Source organism: Pinus tabuliformis, chromosome 6 (genome assembly GCF_031772625.1).
Source record: "Pinus tabuliformis cultivar Carrire ecotype Pingquan chromosome 6, CPIR1, whole genome shotgun sequence".
Taxonomy (NCBI): Eukaryota; Viridiplantae; Streptophyta; class Pinopsida; order Pinales; family Pinaceae; genus Pinus; species Pinus tabuliformis.
In genome coordinates, this window is record NC_142292.1 from 2,033,584,877 (window position 1) to 2,033,603,771 (window position 18,895).

Sequence of the window (18,895 nt, forward strand, 5' to 3'; positions counted from 1 at the left end):
CATTTCATTTAAATCTCGTGTCCGGAGCTATCGTAGTTTCCAAAAGTCCATGTCTCGCTCCCTTTCCCGATTGCGATATGCGATAAGGCTTGGACTCGCCGGGATTATTCGCTACAATTTATATTAATATCACATTGAGAGCTTATATCGCAATCACAAAGTTCTAGAAATCATGCCTCATTCTAATGTCGATTGAAATATGATCCCAATTTTCGATTACGATATGACACAGCAATGACGTCAATTCCACGTCATCTGCCACATCACCTGCCATGTGATCTTCCACGTCACATCATGATGTCATTCATGATGTCACTGCCACCTCACCTCGGGACACCGAAATCGCAAGTTACATAGGGACACAACTTATAAGAAATCCTTCATCCTAGCCGATTTGAAATTGCGTTAGGCCACCCAGACCCGACAATATTATTCACTCCAAATCATAAATACCCGTGTCCGCACAATCGCAAGAATCACAGTCTCAATCCTTTCGATATCAATTGTGATTTGAGATAAACCCCAAACCCGATAAGAATTACATATAAATTCATAAAAATGTCGCATTTGCGGCTATCTCGAATAACAAAAGAACATCGTTTCTCTGTCTCCTGCCTATTCCGACTGCGATTGCGATTTTATTTGAGAAGGCCCCCTTTTGGATTTTATATGAAATGCTCCCGATCTAAATTGATTGCGATTGTTCTAATGTTTTGCCCCTGATTCTATTCCATTTGCAATTGTTTTATGATTTGTCCCAAAACTTTGATTTCCAATTGCAATAAGTCGTAAAGCCCCACCTCCTCACTCCTCACTCCTCATTCCTCTCCATGATGTCTATGTCAGATTTATTGCACTCTACGTTTTCCCAATTTCTTGCAAAAGTGATTTGTTTCAAATAAAATTCGTTTATCATCTCATTTATGTTTATCTTATCGATTCTTGTTTTTCGTGTTCAGTTCCATGACAAAGAAAGAAAGTTGTTCTGACAATGGAAGATCAGTTCAAACAGACATACAAACATCCAAAGAATTCGATGGAACAAATGAAGCTAATGATGACAACAAATCATTTTCAGAAACTTCTACCAAAATATTGTTTTCCTTTAAGCATTGTTGAAGGGATCTATTTAATGCCCTCAATGCTCTACACAATAGATTAGAGTTGTTTCCTGTTTTTTAAGCTTAGCTGTTATAGGAAATACAGGTCCAGACTTCGAAAGAGAAAGCCTTAGAGGCTTGCAATATTGTACCTCTTAGTCTTTTTAATAGAATGATAGGTCCTGAATCAAGGGAGAGAAGCTTGTAATATTGTAACTGTGGATTATATCTGTTGGTGGAGAAGCTCTTGTTTATTATGCACTATTGTTGAAAGGAGGAGACATTTTCTGCAAACAGAGATCGATTACAGACTCCAAAGGATTGTGCCCTACTGTCATTCTGTGAGAATCTGTAATCTGATTTCATTTATTAATAAAAGATCATTTCAGTTAACGATATTTAACGCTATTGTTTACATGATTTAACTGGAATAAATTCTTAGTCCAATCTCTCAATTTATATTTTGAACGTATGCATTAATAATTGGATTCATGCACTATTGTTGAATCTTGAGTGTTAATTCATTTAAAAGTCTTCTTAGACTATTCTACATGCTTAATTTTAGATATAATATGAGAGATGAAACTTTCATAGGAATAGATAGTTATAATCTTAGATCAACAAGCTATCTTCTGATTTAGGATGATAATTGTTTGCTTGCATACATGATGTTTTTTTTTGGCCCATGGAAAAGGTTGTAATTTTCATTATAGGAGAAAATTACATTTTGCATATGCAGAAGCATTACTTGAGTGAGGCATTGCCTGTTCAAAAGTGAAAAAACTTTGTGCATTCCTCCACGCAGGGAGTATATGAGAATAAACAAAAATAGTAAATTGTCTGACCTCTTCGCTGAGAGGGAGTGATAAGTTCTAATAAATATTTACAGATAAACAAAAAGATAAACATCAAAAATGAATTTTGTTCTTGTAATGCTGCTTCAGATATATTCAAGATCTATAAAGGGTCTGTGATAGTGTTGATAAACGGCACCGTCATTTTCCTCGCAAATCATCCAAGTTTCGTCATCCCTGATTGCTGCTTCTTTGGATAAGTGGTAAGTAATGGTGTTCCGCTCCCCGTAAATATGATGACATGTAAAAGAGTCAAAAGACGTGATAAGTCTATGAATCTCATCCAGAATATGCTTCAATGTATATGGATTGTAGATTTGTTTTTTGTTGATCCAGTTAACAACCAGTTTTGTATCACCAAATAGTTGCATATTTGTGCAATGTTTATGTAATGCATATTGTATAAGGTATTTGGCAGTTAGAATCTCGGCATAATTGTTTGTTCCCCTTCCCAAACCCATTTGTATTTTAAAAGAGTGTGTATCTCGTAGATGTAGTACAACTCCCCCTCCACATCTCGATTCCTGTGCTAAGCCATCAAAGTAGGCCCATGGTAGGGAATGATTGATGACTTCTACCTTGATTCTCCTATGCTGGTTTCGAGTGGCCTCTTTAGGTATCATATGGAAATCCGTTGTTACTCTGTTCAGAATGGAAGGCCAGTGGGGAGATTTTTGCTGGAAGATGATTTGATTCCTGGCTATCCATAGCTTCCAGCATATGAGCAGTGGTATGTTCCTTTCCTTCCCTTTGGTATCATTCCACCAGTTATTCCATGCTTCCTTTAAGTTTTTGTTGTGCCATCTACAAGATATGGAGAGTGATGCGAGGAAGCCATTCCATAGCTCTTGTGCAACATGATAGTTCAGAAAGAGGTGTTCTGTGTCTTCATTGTTCTTTTTGCAAAGGTGGCACCAGAATGGCCCTAAGAAAGATCTTTTCATAAGAATTGCACTTGTTGGGACCTTATTGTTCAGTATAGACCATAATAGCAGCTTCGATCTTGGGGGTGCTTTTAACTTCCATAAAAGGTTCCACCACGGCTCAAGGGCTTCCAGTTTAAGCGGATCCAATAGAACTAAGTATCCGATCTTGGGGGCATAATATCCATGTTTGGAAAAGGCCCATATGATCTCATCATCTCCTTCCAATATCCTAATGTGGGCTTCCATTAAAGCAAAAATGTAGTGTCTCTAGTCTTGATTCCAGGGCGGGGGAATATTTAGTGCTGCTCCAGATCTCTAGGCCTGTTGTGTCAAAGAGGATCGATCATTATCTGCAATATGACATATATGAGTTATACCCTGTTCTGCTAAATGTAGTCTCAATTCAACTGGAAGTATGTTTGCGTTTTCGTAGCCTACCCAGGGATCTTCTCCTATGCGCACCAGGGAACCAGATCGAATCCTCCATGTCAATCCGTTTCTTATCAGATCCATAGCTTTTGTTACCGCCTTCCAAATTATTGATATGTTGCCATTGGATCTGTGACCTTGCCTGATCCAATCAAGCGGGTTTGTGGGGGTGATGTATTTTGGAGTGACAACCTTTGTCCAAAGGCCACAACTATTGAGTAGCTGCCATCCCAACTTTGCTGCAAGTGCCTTGGAAAAAGTATCTAGTCTCTTGATTCTCCAGCCGCCCCAACGCTTAGTCATACATGATGTCTTATTTGAACTAATTTAATAATTCATCATGAATATTTGTAGTTCTTATGCATATGATAAATAAGGAATTGGATATATTTTCAATAGACACTTATGTAACTATTTACTAAGTGTTCAATTGTTACTATTTGTGCTAATAAGGAATCAGAGCTTGTGAGCTATCTCCTCGATCTAATTCTTCCATCTTAATTCTAGTTCTTTAAAGCTTCTTTTCCCGTTAAGTTAAGTCAGCTCTCGATTGAGAGAAAGGTTACCCTTTCCTTCAATAGGGATAGATTAGATTAATTGCATTGTAGACTTAGTCTTGCATGTGTTATCATAGATCTTACATTTTAGAATTAGTTTGCATTTAGATTAATTCTACATTCCTAGCAGTCCTCTTTTGAGGCAAAACTTTAGATTGGTTTGGTTGTTCCACAAAAACAACTTAAGGATTATTCTTCTTGCCTAATTAGTTTGAAGAATTGATCTAATGGCCTTAGCTATTGGCAATTGAAGACATATTTAACGCTGATAGTGGTTGGGAGAAGTTAACTGGACCCAGTTAAACCAGTCAGATCCACTATTACAAATGGAAAAGGAACTGCTTTAAGGTCCAAACCGCGTGGTTTTCCTCAATGTTGTTGCAACAATTTTCTAGGCCTCAACAGCTCCCCAAAATCCCTTTCCATGAGTTATGAGAACATATTTATAACAAAAGGTGTGACTATTCATCTCCCTTTTGTGACTCTTGGACTTGTGTCATGACTCTTCAACTTCTTTACAAAATGACTCTTCACATTCCACAATTGACACTTGGAATTCCACTTACAAATTAATTACGAAAGAATATCACGATATATTTGTACCCATATAGGGAAAAATTGTGTAGAGCCAACTAGAAAACTTAATAATACAAATAAGTTAAGCTTGAGTTTGGGGAGACTATAAGTCATCAACTTTGACTTGTAGGTTCTTAGTCACATGACGGTGCTAAGATTTGTATTATGTGATAAAAGAATATCACAATATACTTGTACCCATATAGGGAAAAATTGTGTAGGGCCAACTAGACAACCTAATAAGACAAATAAGTTAAGCTTGAGTTTGGGGAGACTCTAACTCATGAACTTTGACTTGTAGGTTCTTAGTCACATGGCGATGCCAATATTTGTATTGTGTGATGACTTCCCCAAACTATGTGATGTGATCAGGCTAAAAGCGGACTCTAGTCTCCATGGCATCTAGGTACATTGATTTGGAACTGGTATGAGTTTCCTTCTTTAGCAAGAGCATCATATTATTAATCTGGACAGGGTCACCAAAGTACTTCTGCATGTTTTTCCTGTTCATTTCAAGATTTTCCTTGGTAGCAATCTATCTAAACCGGTCCAAGTAATTTTCAACCTCCTACCTATCCTAATTCCTGTGTTTGGCTTCAATGAGTGAGCCAACTAATGGAATCTTGTGTGATTTTACCATGAAATGCATGTTGTTTTACAATCGTGCATATGAGGCTTGAATATTGGTGATGAATGAGGCGAGTTGTTTGTTGTTATTAATGATCATCCACATTTGTGCTTTCTCCAACTTTGCCTATTGCCTTGTTTTCTTCACCAACTTGGACGATGCCCCTTTGTATTGCATTGACCACTCATGTGTGACAGTGATAGATGTATGAATAGCCTTAACAACTTTAGCATTATCGTTACACTTCTACTGCATATCGTGCAAGTGGACAATTGATTTATGCATCGTGAAAAGCTCTTCATACAAGCTCCACAGGGTTTCTCCCAATGTCGATACTTCACCAAGAATGGATGCCTTAAGTTCTTCCAAATAAACTTGTGCAGAGCATTCTGGACCTTTCCTCAGAATTGTTCAACCTCTTGTCTCACATCCTACAAGTTCTTTGCCAATTGTTTGTTCTCGATCATCAAATACTCGGTGTTTGAATTTGTAGCACCTACGAAGGCCAAGTTGGTTGCGACAATGGCATTTAGATTCCTTTTGGTGTCTGTCACAATTACCCTTTCTATGATGAATGCAGGAGATACGAGATCATCCAAAAAATGTTTCTTCCTTTATTGTACAATCTTCTTCTGAAGCTTGTCATAAGTCAGATTGTTCATATCCATAATCGGACCCACATAAAGAGGAACAATTTCCTCTTCCTCGATTGGATGTTGCTCTGCTTTTGAAGGAGGGGGAGACTGAATGATGACCTGTTGAGAGATCGACCTCATATCAACATCTTGATTCAATGGATCGGGTTCCATCTCCATTTCTTGAATCACAATCAGCACCTCAATTTCTTGAGCAAGCTCCTTTTCCTGCAACTGTTCGCTCTCCTCTTCTGGTAGTTGGTTCTGCCCTTGTTCCTCGGCTTGCTTGCATGTTTCTTCTTCTTATTCCGTTGTTCACCTTTCTTCTTCTTCTTGTCTTCCCCTTTCTTCTTCCAATCTCATATGCTCTTGTTCTTCCCTCTGCTTCATCTCTTCCTCCTGCTTCCTTTACTTCCTCCTCTTCTTCAATGTTATGGTCGCTTTTGAGATTATTAGATCTACTTTCATCTTGCGGATATACTCTTCCACTGGACTGTGTGCAAATTTCCTCTTTCTCTTTTCATGCACTGGGTTGTGCCTTTCCATTGGAACTGTCTCTGAAGTTTTTCTGCGGAGTAACCTGTGATGTTTTGGCGAAGCTGACTAGTTCGCAAGACTTGGAGTAATTATAACAATTTTTCCATCCTTCTTTCTCAGGTATGTGAAAGGTCCTGCTTGGCCACTGATAATGAATCCTTGCACAATGGTCTTTACAAACATTCATAGGATCGTACGGATTGAAGTCTAAACAACCAAATGTAAATTTTTCTATCTCCTTGCCTTCGGTGTCTCCAACTTTCAAATTCTTGATTTTGTACAATTTGATTTGCATAGGACGAGCGGACCAAGGTGCTTTCTTCTTCCTGTGCAGAACTGCTGATAACTTTGTGGAAAGATAATACGTAACTTCTTGCATGAATAAATTATTGGTGGCATAGCTCGGTAGAAGATGCATAAACTTCTGTCCACTGAACACTCTGAGGAAAGTGCCATCCAGTGAGACAACCCAATATGCTATCTCTGACACTACTTCCATTGCCCCACATGACATGCAAGGTGGATCTTCCTCAAAGATTAACTTGTATAATGGCACGAGGAAGTGATCAATCATCCTTTCCATTACTCCTTTGTGGCTGCACTCTGAAAGTATTTTGCAATAAATATGCACAACAAACTCTCTTGGTGTCCAGGTCCAATTCATGCTAGGGAATGAATTGTGAATGAAAATTACATTGAGCAGGTAGGAAGACATGTAAAATATGGTTTTCTTGCCCTTGGGAGGATTTTGGGAATTATCTACATGCATATTTAGTTGATCCAACAAGTCTGACCAATTGAATGGTTTTCCTTCATTCACAACCTGGTTCAGCAAGAATTCCCACCCTTTGGGGAAGGTCTCAATACTCTATTGACAATAGATCCTGCAACATAAAACTATCAATTACTCATAAGCCTTCTTGAGAGACTTTGTCTTGTAGGTGTTGGTGGGTGTCTGCCAAAAAGTTTTTGGCTCTTTCAACCAGCCTTTGAAAACCTCCTTTGTGCTCAAGTAACTAGTGGCATCATAGAAGTAAGAATCGATGAGCGATTCTGGCTTCGACAATCTAGTGCCAAAAAATAAGAAAGCCTTTGTCCACTAGCATTGTTAAGAGTCACAATCTTGGGATCTATGTGAGAAATTATCCAGCTGACAATGTCTACACATGGGAAAGTCGGGTACCTGCATGCAACCTTATGTAACCTTGACTTTTGGACATTGACATAAACATGTCGGTCCTCAAGATCTACTTTGAAACTTCTTACTGAGAAAGATTCATTTACTTTGTGCCATATTATATTTGACTCTTTTTCTATGAACAATTGAGTATTTGCAAAAACGAGCAAGTTCATTGGAGTACTCTCAACTAACTCCGTAGTGCTTCTTTCAGTGGTGTCCTTTGAAGTAAATCTATTTGGTGCCATGATGATAGTAATTGATGAAGAGAGGTGCTCAACAATTGCAATACTTGTAGGAGGAAAAAACGCTCATTGTAAACATGAATTAGCTTCAGCAAAAAGGTTCACACAACAATATCAAGGAAGAAACCACATGATTGAATGGGAAAATTACGCAAATCCTGAGATGACGACAAATGTTGGATCTAAGAACTGTGCATTCCATAGCCTTTGCAGCTAGGGGAGCAACTTGAGGCTTGTGACTGAACAATGCGTAGTCTAAGCCTTGGCAGACCAAGGGAGAGACTCTGCATTGCATAGTCTCAATGGCCAAGGGTGTGGCTTGAGATGTGGAACTTCACAATGTGCAGTTGGGCTAGCCAAGTATTTCACATTATGTAGTCTCAGAGTCCAAGCTTGAAGCTTGAGCCTTGGACTTGCACAATGTTGAACTGATCAAGGCAACTGCTGGCCAAGTGAAGGGAAAATCTGCTTGGAAAGAGGATGGGAAAGTGGAAGATATGAGTGATAGTGCAAGTTGGAGTGTAGATATGACTAAGGAAAGATCAATCAGTGAAGATTAAGTGCAGAAGATCAACATGCAAAAGGAAAAACAAACATGCATAAGGAGTCGCTGAAACGATGATCACTAATGGGAAAAAACAGGAAAGTTGATGCGACACTTGTAACATGAAAATGACTGACCAAACCAACACTTCTACAAGCTAATATAAGTTAAAATGTTGGCATCCATTAAAAGAAACAAGTGAAACCACACTCACATAATTTAAATGACAAAAACTGACAACAGAAGTGACAAAAGACGACAAAAGGAAAACTCACCAAGAAAAGCACCGCAAACTCCACCGAAGGCTCCTTAATCTCCTTGGAAAGGCTAGAGATCAAAGATCAAATGTGAAAATGACCTCTAGGGGTGAACATTATATAGATATAGGTTGATTAGGGTTTATGATTCCCATGCCTAAAATCAAGAAAAAATTGACACTTGGCGAAAGTCCAAAAATAACAAGTTGTGTCATCCTTCGGGAAACTAATTATCCACTCCCTATTTTCTAGGAATTTCCTTTTTCTTTTTTTTGATTTTTTGGGAAACTGACCATTCAATGGGAAGAAATACTTGTTTCCCATAAACAAGCTCATAAGGAGTATGTCGAGTTGTGTTTATCCATGTGGTTCGATATGCCCATAATGCTTCATGAAGCTTTTCTCCCTAATCCTTTCTATGCAAATGCACGGTTTTGGTAAGAATTGCTTCAAGAACTTTGTTGGTAGATTCAACTTGCCCATTGGCTTGTGGATGATATGGAGTAGATTTCCGATGCCTGATTTTGTATTGCTCCATGATCTTTTCGACCAACTTTGATGTGAATTGAGTACCTTGATCTGTTACAATTTCTCTTGGAACACCAAAACGAGTGAAGATATCCTCAAAAATAAATGTAACTACAACATTTTCAGTTCCAAATAAAATAGGTTTAGCTTCTACCCATTTTGTAACATAATCCGTGCAAACAAGTATATATCGTTTCTGCTTAAATGGAGGATTTATTGGTCCAACAAAATCTAGAGCTCATTTTTCAAAAGGTTCTATAAGTACCTGAGTTTGTAGAGACATCTCATTCGATGGAATGGGTTTCCTCATTCTTTGACAACTATCACATATTTTAACATACTCTTTGGTAGGATTTTGTAGGCAATTATTTTACCAGAAAAATGTCCTCCACATGGTCCATCATGACATCCATTTGCTCCTTTTTGCCTTAAGCAAGTAATCATGGATGACTTGTTCACTCCTTTGCATTTTACTAACATCCCTCATGATATTCTGGAAACGTCTATTGAAAGATTACCTTCTTTCACAGATAATGATGCAACCACTGCTACATACTACATCAAAAGGTTCATGACCTTTCTAGCAAGATATACTCATGTAACTGCATACAATCATGAATACGTCTAGATGAAAATCTTTGCCCTTTCTTTGGATGGTGATGCCAGAAATTGGTTTTGTGATTTCCTTGATAGTTATTTTGATTCTTTACAAGCCATCGTCGATGCTTTTAAGGATAGATATGGAGATCAAAAGGATACACCTTTCGCTAATTACAATATAAAGAAAGATGACCCTGTAAAGAACCCAACTATCTTGGAGGAGGGTTAGGAGAATGTGTCGCGTAAATCTTTCCCATATTCCAGACCTTGTGATCATTTTCATGATCAATCCACTTGTTCCGTTGCACGAAGAATCCGTGATAGTGGAAAGGCAGGGACAAAGGATCAAATTAATTTGATGATTAAAAGAAAAATGATAAGCATCTTATCAAGGAATTAAAGCAAATGATTAAAGACATGCAATTCAATTAAGCACAATTGATGAAAAACATGGAACTTAATCAAGAGAGATTAATTGCAGATCATGCCAAGGAAATGGAATCCATGCACACCAAATTGCTAGCCATAGAAAAAAAGCGTGTTGAGGAGCTGAGCACCATAAAGGAAAATCATAAGAAAGAAATGAACTCTATGCAAGACAGGGAGATCAATCTTCATAACAAGTTATTAGCCATGGAGGAGCAACATGCTGAGGAAATGAAAACTGTGGAAAGTCCATCATGAGAGTAGAATACAAACAAGTAATAAAGAATCACGCACAAGCAATTCAGAGCATGCAACTTAATTAAGAAAAAATAGTCTCCAATTATGATAAGGAGATGAGTGCCATGAAAAGAAGGGTACAAGCAATGGAAATTAATCATTCTAATCAAATGAATGTCGTGGAAATGGAGCAAATCACTCTTCAGAGTAAGATTCAAAATATGGAAATATCACAGGTGTATGACTATCAACATAGATCAGATGATGAAAGAAACAAGGAACTTGCGAAAGATCATAAGCCTCCGAGTCCGCCAATGCGATTCTCATCACATTGCAAGGAGATCACTTGCCCCATCAAGGACAGGTTAACTAGAAATGCCATGATTGAAAAACAAACTGAGAAATACCAAGTTTATGTGCCTCCTTTCACCTGGTATATTCAAAATAAGATCGACCATATTTCATATTCTTCTGATTTTTCATCCAAGCATTTTCAAAATCAGGGTTGAATATCTAAATTGGTCACATTGTTATCGTCACATCCCAATGGGAAGAAAAGTAAAAGGCAGAAAAGAAGAAGGAAGAGGGTCAATGCGTCTAATGGCTGACAACAACTCGATATTCAGATAAGTCAAAGGCCTAGCATTTTTAGAATTCAGCATGGCACATCCGAGAAGCAACCCACAAACTTGTCGGAAAGTCGGCAGATGCTCAATATGCACTATGTTGAAGACATATGATACTATGGGGCATAGTTTGTATAATATCTCTAACCCTACTCCTTTTTACTTTATGTTGTTAGCTAAGTTTTATTTCACGCATTTATATTTTGTAGTTTCCAGTTTGTTAGAGTAGATTGTTTCTATTTCAGCCAGATTTACTATATATGCATGATGATTTCATTTTTTAATGGATATCTATTTGATGGAATTCTTTTTTGTTGGATGCAGGATTCTGGGGTTCTCACGCTACTTCATGGAAGCAACGTGTCTCCATATGGAGCCAGATGTTGCACATTTTTGTCAAAGTTCTAAGGAAGCATATATGCCAAAAATTCTTTGACTGAATCATTAATCATCGATTTATTGAGTCATTGCAAATCTATTCTGCAAATTTGTAATGTAAATGATGCTAATAAGACTGTGTATGCATGTAACAACCTAGGTAAGCCTATTATTTTGGCAAAAGTTTCATCCTAAGAGGTTTTTTGTCTCACTGATTCATTTGTGTTTCTAAACAAAGATGGTCGACAAAGTTTTTCCCTCCAGCCTCACCCCAAAGCTAGGGTGGAATTCTTCATCAAAGTCTTAGGTGAGTCCTAGTGTTTTAGTCGAGTCTTATGTAAAAGTGGTTTGGGAATAATATGAGCTAATTGGAAAAATTATTTTATTACAAATCACTTGGTCTACTAAATCATATTGTGTCGCAGAATTGGGTGTATAATTTGAGGGTCTATACTGAAGGGTGTTCCCCCTTTGAGGGTTGAAAATGTAATTATTATGTAAACCATATTTTAGTGCATGGTCTCTAAGACACCATGGCTAAAATATTTGAGGGTGGAAAAAATATTAATCCCCTCTAGTATCAATTAATTAATTTTTCTGGAAAAAATAAAATTAATCATAAGCTAAAAAATTAATTAATTATAATCAAAATTAAATTGTTAAGAAATTAAATTCTCCCAGTCGAAAAATTCGTGGGTCTAAAAGAAAATAACTTTTGGAGGCCCCCACCAAGGGAATATTGTGTATTTCAAGAAAAAATGGACCCTTGGATACTGGTGGTTAAGTTAAAGTCAAAAATTTGAGGAAATTAGCTCAAAATAATTCTTTTTGTGCTAATAATAAATAAGTACAATGAGAAATTCAAAAATTCCTCAAAAAATGAATATTTCAATGGAAAAGATTAAAATATCATCATAGACTTATCAACGACTGAGATTATTTTAACGGGGATCAAGCCAACTAGCCATTATTTTTCCACTTAGAGGATTTATCTACAGATTAGGAGTCATTTGTGTCTCAAGCCATCTGATATTTGGCTAAAAAAAATTGCAGAAAAGTTGAGGTAATGCTATTATCCCTCTATGAATATTTTTTGAATCATAATAAAAAATTTGAGGTATAGTTCATGGTGTTTATTGTCTAATGATTTGTGATATGTGCTAGGTACGAGCTTTCCTATATTGTGCTTAAAATTTTAAAAGTTTGTTTATTCATTATATGGTGATAAGAACACTCTATTAGTAGATTTAGGGTCTATATTAGGTGATTTGATCCACCATGTCTAACAAGATTTCTTAAAGAAGATATATAGTGTTTGCAAGTTCCCCAATCCTTGGGCTCCAAGTTCAAAAATTGTGGACGTAGTCTGATTGTTGGGTCCCTATAATACTAGTGATTACCCCATTACTATTATAGTTATACCCCTTATTTATATTGTTGTGCCCCTATTACCCCCATATTGTTATTTCTGTGCCCGATAGAATCCCTCTATTGTTATTTTTGTGGCTTTATATTATTATTGTTAGGTCGGCTGGATTATATTGTGACTCCTTAGACTCCTATATATAGAAAGGAGGTTTTGTCATTTGAATCATCAAAAAGAATTGTTCATTTATGTAATGTAAAGGAGGTTGCCCCCTCGAAGAGGCTGAATTCTAAGGCGTTGATCTATATTTTCTATCTTTTCTTGAGCTGGTTTCATAACATTTGGTATCAGAGCTTTGGATTCTAGGGTTTCGCTGCTCCAAACAGGTCATCGTGGAAGTTTCGCTATAACTTTTTTTCTGTGACATTTCAAAAGTCGTAAAAAAAACCCATTTGAGAAGAAATCACATTGAATCTTGGGTCTGAATTTCAGAGATTTTTGCGCGATATTTTCAGAGATATGATCTAAGTAAGTTGGTCTTTTTGCAGACTCCTGAATTACATTCAAAACAGGTGACCTGGGGAAAATTGTCATAACTTTCTCTCTGGGAATCAGATTGAAATTTCGTAAGAAGGTACAGAAAGAGGACGGACTGTAGTTTCTTGTATATCTTTTTCAGAACCAAATATAAAAAAATGTACACGTGGAATTTCATACAACTTCGCTCTTCTGGAAAGGTCTATAATCAGGTCATCTTGGGAGATTGTACATAACTCTTTCTTAGAGAATCCAATTTGGATCAGACTGGTGGCATTGGAAAGAGGACACAAAGAGATACTGCAAGTCATAAATTCAGAACTAGATGATTGGAAATTATAGAGATACATCAGAGGCAATATCGAGCTCCTACAAAGTGAAAAAAAGTGTGTAGATTTTTTAAAATTTTTGCTTAAGCTTGGTTTGAAAATTTATTTTGAAGGAGTTCAAAGGGCATAGTAGAGCATTATTATCGATAACTGATGCCCCGAGGAAAGAAAATGCAAACACCTAGTAAGGAACCTGAAAGCTCTAGCATGACTCATGAAGAAGAGGAAGAAATGCTACATGATATATCAAAATTACAAGAACAAGTGCAACAAATATCACGCTCACAAAAGTTAACAGATGCTAACATAAATGGTGTGGAAGCTAAGATAAATGGCGTGGAAGCTAAGATGAATGGCATGGAAGCTAAGATGAACAATTTGAAGATAGATTTGAACACAAATTTGAAGACAGGCATGGCAGATTTGAAGACAGATTTGACAAATTTTCTACAAGAAATACTTACTAATAGTGAAAAGGTAGTATAGGAAACTCATGATGAGAACAAAAGAAATGTTAATCATGATTTCGTAGATGCTAATGTTGGATCAAAGAATCACCATATTCCAAAAATCGATATGAGGAAGTTTGATGGCAAGGATCCCGCCACATGGATATTACATATGGAGAAATTCTTCGATCTCAATAATGTGCAAAACGCACAAAAGGTACGTATGGCAACTGTATATTTGGAACCAAATCAGTTTGTATGGTATCAATGGCTTTGTTCTCGTTAACAATTTATCACTTGGGCAATTTTTACGGAAGAATTGATAGCACATTATGAGGATACAAAAAGCAACACTTTTTTTAGCCAATTGATAAGTCTCAAACAAAAGGGTTCAATAATGGAGCACATTGAGGAGTTCCAAAAATTGAACATAAGGGTAAAAGATATTCCAGAGGAGCATAGGATTGATGTGTTCATAGGGTCTTTAAAGGATAATATCCAACATGATGTTCGCCTTTGGGAACCTGATTCATTAGAGAAGGCATTCAGGTTAGCAAGAAAAATGGAAAGAAAAATTATGGCAACTAAGAAGCATACCACTCACAACTATAAAGACGGAAGTGTTGTTGCCCCTAGTCTTCCACAACCTACAAGGTTGACACCACAAAAATTGGAAGAAAAAAGAGCAAAAGGGCTTTGTTATAATTGTGATAGCAAATACACAAAAGGTCATAAGTGTGTTGAGAAGAAATTATTCTACATAGATTGTGAAGAGGAAGAAGAAAAGGAGCAAGAAAGGTCAAAAGAAGAGGATATATTCCAGGAACAAAGCCTAGATGAAGAACAAATAAATCCGACCATATCTTGTAATGCATTGGCGGGAATTACCACTCCTCAAACCATCAAGATAGAAGGACAAATCAAGAAGAAAAAGGTAATAGTGTTGATTGATTCAGGAAGCACCCACAATTTTATTCATTGTAGGGTAGCAAAAGAATTGAATTGCTTCTTATATCCAGCACCAGAGTGTCAAGTGATGATTTCAAATGCAGGAACAATAAATTGCTCTGGAAAGTGCCATAATATCAAGCTATCCATGGGAGATATGTATTGACGAGCCCAATGCTTTCCATTCCAATGGGAGGTGCCGATGTTGTACTAGGAGTCCAATGGCTACAATCCTTGGGTACAATAGCTTTTAATTTTCAAGAACTTTTCATCAAATTTTCTACGGAAGGAAAGGAAGTTGAATTAAGGGGTATTGCAGGGAAACCGGGAAAGATAATCAGCTCTAATGGCATGACTAAGCTTCTAAAAAAGGAGCAAAGAGGTGTAATTGCACAATTATGTTCGCTAGATGTTTCCACATTGGAATCATCTATTTCTCCAGATCTCCAAAAAGTCTTGGACAATCATTCCAAGGTATTTGAGACTCCCAAAGGTCTCCCACCTATGCGTGATCATGATCATGCTATTCATCTGATTCCAGGAAGTGTTCCTCCAAACATCAGGCCGTACATATATCCCTATGTCCAAAAAAGTGAAATTGAACGTATGGTTGCAGAAATGCTAGAGGCTGGTATAATTCAACCGAGTCAAAGTTCTTTCTCAGCTCCAGTAGTATTGGTGCACAAGAAGGATGGATCATGGCGCATGTGTCCGGATTATAGGGAGCTCAACAAGCTCACTATTAAAGATAAGTTCCCCATTCCTGTCATTGATGAATTACTAGATGAATTGCATGGATCAATTTACTTCACCAAGTTGGATCTTCGTTCGGGATATCATCAAATCAGAATGAAGATTGAAGACATTCCGAAAACGACATTTAGAACTCATGAGGGTCATTATGAATTTTTGGTCATGCCTTTTGGCCTTACCAATGCACCTTCAACATTTCAAGGTTTGATGAATTCAATTTTCAAACCATTCCTTAGAAAATTTGTGTTAGTAATTTTTGATGATATACTAATCTACAGCAAGTCTTGGAAGGATCATGTTGAACATGTTGACAGGGTGCTACAACTATTGGAGGAGAAACAATTATATGCAAAAAGATCCAAATGTTTCTTTGGAGTCCAGGAGGTGGAATATTTGGGTCATATTGTATCTCATGAAGGAGTTAAGGTAGACCCTAGCAAAATTAAAGCCATTAAGGAATGGAAAATCCCCACATCCATAAAGCATCTGCAAGGATTTCTTGGGTTGACAGGGTATTATCGCAAGTTTGTTAAGAATTATGGGAGAATAGCAGCACCTCTAACAACATTATTGAAGAAAGATTCATTTTCATGGACTCCGGAAGAAACAAAGGCCTTTGAACATCTTAAAGAGGCAATGTGCCAAGCACCGGTCTTAGCTACACCGGACTTCACAAAAACCTTTATTGTGGAATGTGATGCTTCAGGAAATGGAATTGGTGTTGTTCTAATGCAAGATGAAAGACCCATTGCTTTTGAAAGTCGTCTAATCAAGGGAAAGTTTTTAAGCAAAGCTATTTATGAGAAGGAAATGTTGGCAATACTCCATGCACTTAAGAAATGGCGACCCTACCTAATGGGAAGACACTTCAAGGTAAATACGGATCATGATAGCCTTAAATACTTTTTAGAACAAATATTATCCTCTGAAGAGCAACAAAAGTGGGTCACAAAGATGTTGGGTTATGACTTTGAAATCATCTACAAAAAAGGGAAGCAAAATGTGGTGGCAGATGCACTCTCAAGAAAGGATGAGGATGTGGAAGCATTGTTGTGTGCCATTTCTATTATCCAACCAGATTGGATAAATGAAGCAAGGGAGGAATGGAAGAATGACGAAGAAGTGTGGGCACTTATTCAAAAGCTACAACAAGATTCCAGTACTTCTGATACATTTAGCTGGCAAAATGATTCGTTATGGTACAAAGATCGCTTATACCTCTGTAAGAATTCCCAGCTAAAACAAAAGATTCTTATGGAATTGCACACATCTCCCTTAGGAGGGCACTTAGGATTTTTAAAAACTTACCACAGGGTTAAGAAGGAATTTTTTTGGGATGGCCTTAAATCAGATATTCAAAAGTTTGTGGCGGAATGTTTGGTTTGCCAACAAAATAAAGTTGAAACAAAAGACACCGGGTCTATTACAACCTTTATCCATTCCAAGCCAATGTTGGGAGGAGGTTTCAATGGATTTTATCACAGGTTTACCCAAGTCTGAGGGAAAGAGTGTCATCATGGTGGTAGTTGACAGACTTACCAAGTATGCACACTTTTGTGCATTATCACACCCATTTAAAGCCAGTACAGTTTCTATTGCATTTATGGAAACATTTCAAAAGCTACATGGAAACCCAAAGATTATTGTAAGTGACAGAGATCCCATTTTCACTGGAAATTTTTGGACAGAATTATTTTCTTGTCTTGGTACTCAGTTAGCTCATAGCTCATCTTATCATCCTCAATCTAATGGGCAAACTGAGATAGTAAACAAATGTTTGGAAGGATATCTTCGTTGCTTTGTATCTGATAAACAGACACAATGGGTCAAATGGTTGCCTCTGGCTGAATGGTGGTATAACACTTCCTTCCATACAACAACAAAAATGACCCCATTTATGGCACTTTATGGGTATCAACCACCATCCATCACATCATATTTAAGAGAAAATTCTAAGGTTCAACCAGTGGAACATCACATCGAACATCAACAACAAGTCCTCCAACTCTTAAAGGATAACCTCGTGTTGGCACAAAATAGAATGAAACAACAGGCAAATCAACATCGTAGCGAAAGAAGTTTTGATGTAGGTGATTGGGTATTCCTACGGCTACAACCATATAAGAAAATGTCCCTAAAGCAAGCTAAGAAGGATAATAAACTATCACCAAAGTATTATGGTCCGTACAAGGTGTTGCAAAAGATTGGTACTATGGCATACAAATTGGAGCTTCCTGCAGCTTCTCGATTGCACCCAGTTTTCCTGTTTCATGTTTAAAGAAGGTTATTGGCGACAAGCTCCCAATTCAAACAATATTGCCAGAACTTGACGAGGAAGGAAAAATTATATTGGAACCGGAAGCAGTCACAGAAACAAGAACTCGACAGCTACGAAATCGATCAATTTCAGAGTATCTTATCAAGTGGAAGAACTTATCCGCTGAAGATTCCACATGGGAGGATGAGAATTTTATGCAGAAGTATCTAGAATTACTCAAGCATTGAGGACAACACTTTTTTGAAGGAGAGGGGCATGTTGGGTCCCTATAATACTAGTGATTACCCCATTAATATTATAGTTATACCCCTTATTTATATTGTTGTGGCCCTATTACCCCCATATTGTTATTTTTGTGCCCCATAGAATCCCTCTATTGTTATTTTTGTGGCTTTATATTATTATTGTTAGGTTGGCTGGATTATATTGTGACTCCTTAGACTCCTATATATAGAAAGGAGGTTTTGTCATTTGAATCATCAAAAAGAATTGTTCATTTATGTAATGTAAAGGAGGTTGCCCCCTCGAAGAGGCTGGATTCTAAGGCGTTGATCTATCTTTTCTATCTTTTCTTGAGCTGGTTTCATAACACTGACCTTGTTTGGACTTCAAATATTTTTATGGTTTATCTAACTTCGCTAAGGCTATAACTTTCATTTATTTTCCAAAGTATACTTAGCCATTTATAAAAATCTCTAAAAAAATTATTTCTCAAAATTCTTTTTAAAAACATTGTATATTTGTATATTTGTAAATAAATTTGTGTAATATATTTTGTAAATTCTTTTTTCTAATTGGAGTTTTGGGGTTTTGAGATTTTTTGTATATATTGAGCTTTTGGGTATTTGTAAATTTATTGTTGCATGTGTTATCAAGCAAGAAGAGCTAGATTTAGGCCCTTGAGGGTAAGATCTAGTCTCCAAAATTTTGGGAGGGCCAACTACTAAAGAAAATTTGAAGCAAACTGAAGATCTA